Raw genomic sequence first — 4,042 nt, forward strand, 5'->3', positions numbered from 1 at the left:
TTCAATTTCACAATAAACCTGCATCATCAATACTGAAGAAACGCTGCAGTGTGTATCACAGTCATTGTCACTCCACAGTGAACAAGTGTTTCTGGGTGTGTTTGTATCGATGACTGTGTGTGTGTGTGTGTGTGAGTGAGAGAGAGAGAGAGAGAGTCCCGAATCATAATTTCCACACTTTTCCCACGATGCGACACACCACCACACATCATCTACAGCATTAATGCTGAAATTTCCCATGGATGTTCTTCGCTCCCTAATGTAGACCTGGCCCACCACCACAACATCGGACTCCAACATCTGTATGATGGACTTCACTTCCATAAAGATGCAGTACGTGTTTTTGCAAAAACCCTAAAGGATGCAGCCCTTGGCCGCAGACTATCATCACCGAGACACTTGCTACCAACTCCAGAACCCTACCGGCCCATTCACCCCTACATGCCCAGACATCCCACTCCGACCCTGGTGAAGAAAGACATCGCCTGGACAAGGATCCCACATCATCCACCACACCCACCTATAGCTCCTCACGGTGCTGTAAACCTACAGTCACCAACTTCACAACCACCTGCTGACAATCAATCCCCCATAAGAAAGAAGAAACCAAAAGCCACCCCACACCAAGAGAAGCCCCCACGGCTGAGAGCACAGAGCTATGCTGAAGCTGCAGCCCGGCCCCCTGCTGCACCCAGCACCTCCACACCTGCCAGCGAACTGAGCCAGATCAGAGAGATGCTGCAGACACTGTGCAACCAGCTCCTGAACAGATAAGGACAATATGCACAAACACAGTGCTTAAAAAAAAAAAAATTAATAAAAATTAATAATAAAAATCACAACAAAAATAAAAAACACTAATGTAAATTGTTTGCCATGCACGTTTTCATAAGTACACTAGCTTCACGTTATTTTCTCTCTGTCTTACCAACCAGGTTTATCTTTAAAAATTTTATGCGTTCATTTCATATAAGTTGTTGGAATATTCAGGGTCTTCACTCTTCAACATTTGGTTCTAAAAGCACAGACCCAGAATTTCTTAAAAATATCAAAGATGCTGATATGATCATTCTCACCGAGACCTGGTGTAGAAATGATGCGCTTACCTACTGTCCCTCAGGCTACTATGAAGTAATTGTGCCCTCTGTTAAATTAAGCACAGTGCATCGTGGACGAGACTCAGGAGGAATTCTGGTGTGGTACAGTGAAGCTCTGGCCAAGCACATTTCTATTATTACATTTGGAAAATTTCACTGCTGGTTAAAACTAAACAACCAAATTGGCATTTCAACTACTGACATATATCTCTGTGTCATCTATATTCCCCCAGCAGAATCCCCTTACCATGTTGAGGAATACCTGAACAAAATCCACACAGAGATCAGCCGTTTCCAGGCCCAGGGAAATGTGCTGCTGTGTGGAGACTTTAATGCAAGAACTGGATCTGAACCCGATAACATAGATCCAAAGGGCAATGAATATATCTTTGGCCAAAACTCCCCGAGTCTCACAAGAAAACTTCCACCGAGAAATAATCTTGACCAAACTGTAAATAAAAATGGTTCAGAGTTAGTGCAGCTCTGCCGAGCTTTAGGCCTGTACATACTTAATGGCAGGATCAGAGGGGACTCTTTAGGGAGGTTCACGTGTTGTTCAGGTCTTGGAGCTAGTGTAGTTGACTATGCCATCACTGACATGGACCCGTCCTCCTTCAGTGCATTCGCTGTCAAACAGCAAACTCCACTTTCTGACCATAACCAAACTAACATTTATATTAAAACAAATCACACAGCAGAACAAAACAAGCTGGAAACCTGCAAAATGTATCCTACAAACTTATGAAGACACAATTAAAAATAATCAAAATCCACTTGACTTCCCAATTACATATAAAGAATTGACAAACAAACTCAAAAGCCAAAAATGTAAGAAATCTTGTGGTCCTGACAGCATTCTAGGTGAAATGCTGAAACACAGCACACCTGAGCTTCAGACAGCTGTGCTCAAATCATTCAACACTGTACTTAGTTCAGGCTGCTTTCCTGACATCTCATTACTCCTATTCATAAGAGTGGAGACAAACTGGACCCTAATAATTTCAGAGGCATTTGTGTGAGCAGCAATCTGGGAAAGTTATTTAGCAGCATTTTAAACCATAGAATGCTAAACTTCCTTAACGAGCACAATGTCCTGAGCCCGAGTCAGATTGGCTTCCTTCCAAATCACAGAACGACTGACCACATTTACACCCTACACACCCTAATCAATAAACACGTAAAACACACCAAAAATGGAAAAATATTTGCATGCTTTATCGATTTCAAAAAAGCATTTGATTCTATTTGGCACGACGGATTATATTATAAGCTCTTACAAAGTGGTGTAGGGGGTAAAGTTTTTGACATTATAAAATCAATGTATTCAAATAACAAATGTGCAATCCGAATTGGCAACAAACATACAGAATCCTTCACCCAGAAAAGAGGAGTGCAGCATTTGAGTCGCTGTGACGCGCCGCAGACCAGTAGCAGCGTCTGGTGAGTTAAACAGTTTGTCTGATTAGTTAAACTTCATTAACCAGGTTAAGGTTGTTACTGTCACTGCGGAGTTTCGCGGTCGCTCTGCAGGTTAAAATGTAAAATGGCGGTGCGGCTGTAGGCCTGATCGAGATTAAACCCGATTACTGACAAACACACACACACACCCACCCACACCCACACCCACCCTAATGTGTGTGAGAGACACAGGTGTGTGTGACAGGACAGTGTGAGGGTCACAGCAGTGTGTGTTTGTTAGCAATCACTGTTTATTTGTCGTCTGACGCGTCAGAGCGGCGTTAGCCGTGACGCTAATGTGTTAGCCTCTTAGCAGGAGTGTGCGGATAAACGGCGGAATATTTGCCGTTTAGTCACTGAATTGCACAACAGAATCGGATCCACCGGTTCCGGATTCGCAGTGAAGAACAAGTAATGAGTCTAAAACTCAGTTCCGATGATTTGTGCGTCTGTGAGCTGAGTAACGGGCGGCGGAGCCGGTAACAGGCCGCAGAGACAAGGATAAACACACACACTCTCTCTCTCTCTCTCTCTCTCTCTCTCTCTCTCTCTCTCTCTCTCTCTCTCTCTCTCTCTCTCTCTCTCTCTCTCTCTCTCTCTCTCTCTCTCTCTCTCTCTCTCTCTCTCTCTCTCTCTCTCTCTCTCTCTCTCTCTCTCTCTCTCTCTCTCTCTCTCTCTCTCTCTCTCTCTCTCTCTCTCTCTCTCTCTCTCTCTCTCTCTCTCTCTCTCTCTCTCACACACACACACACACACACACACACACACACACACACACACACACACACACAGAGCTGATCCAAACACTCACAGAGAAACATCAGCACATAGACAGACCCTAACCCTAATATATGAACATTACTGCAGACAGAAAGAGGTTATGCACTGTTATTATTAACATATTAATATCAGACTGATCACAGATGTGTTTCCTTTCATTCTGTTCCTACACAGCTGCATTTATATGAAATCTGCATAATATCTATGAAACCAAACCAACACTGATCTGAGTAATGACACTATTGTCTATTGTAGAGCTGCTTTCCAGCAAAGTTTGTGTTATTATTTTATATTATAATCACATCATTGATTTATTTTCCACATTGATTCTCTGAAGCTGCTTTGGATCAGACTTTATTGTATAGAAGTAAAGGTGACTTGACTAAACTGAGCTACTTAGTTAATGCAGTGTGGTCACTCTAGTGAATACTAAAGGCTAGTCCTGGACAATCACACAAACTGAAGTGTCGTTAAAAGATGCTGGAGCTGTTTCTCCCATCAGCCCTGCGGTCGCAGATATGCAGAGGTTATGTGAACGAATGAAACAGCTCACTGCCAAACTCTTTCATCTGTCCGTCTGTCCCTCATCTGTCCGTCTGTCCTTCCATCTGTCCGTCTGTCCCTCATCTGTCCGTCTGTCCTTCCATCTGTCCGTCTGTCCCTCATCTGTCCGTCTGTCCTTCCATCTGTCCGTCTGTCCCTCATCTGTC

General features: G+C 43.6%; 1 protein-coding gene across 1 annotated transcript in view; it reads left to right on the forward strand.

The window, feature by feature from the left end:
* Positions 1-2,485: 2,485 nt before the first annotated feature.
* The window catches only part of LOC107678480 (NEDD4-like E3 ubiquitin-protein ligase WWP1), a 22,253-nt gene continuing 20,696 nt past the window's right edge, over positions 2,486-4,042 (forward strand). The window contains exon 1 of the mRNA XM_016473755.1: positions 2,486-2,537. The gene's annotated coding sequence lies outside the window, so the exon portion shown is untranslated. The remainder of the gene's footprint in view (positions 2,538-4,042) is intronic.

The sequence above is a fragment of the Sinocyclocheilus anshuiensis genome, unplaced genomic scaffold (assembly GCF_001515605.1).
Source record: "Sinocyclocheilus anshuiensis isolate Anshui unplaced genomic scaffold, SAMN03320099.WGS_v1.1 scaffold1860, whole genome shotgun sequence".
Classification (NCBI taxonomy): Eukaryota; Metazoa; Chordata; class Actinopteri; order Cypriniformes; family Cyprinidae; genus Sinocyclocheilus; species Sinocyclocheilus anshuiensis.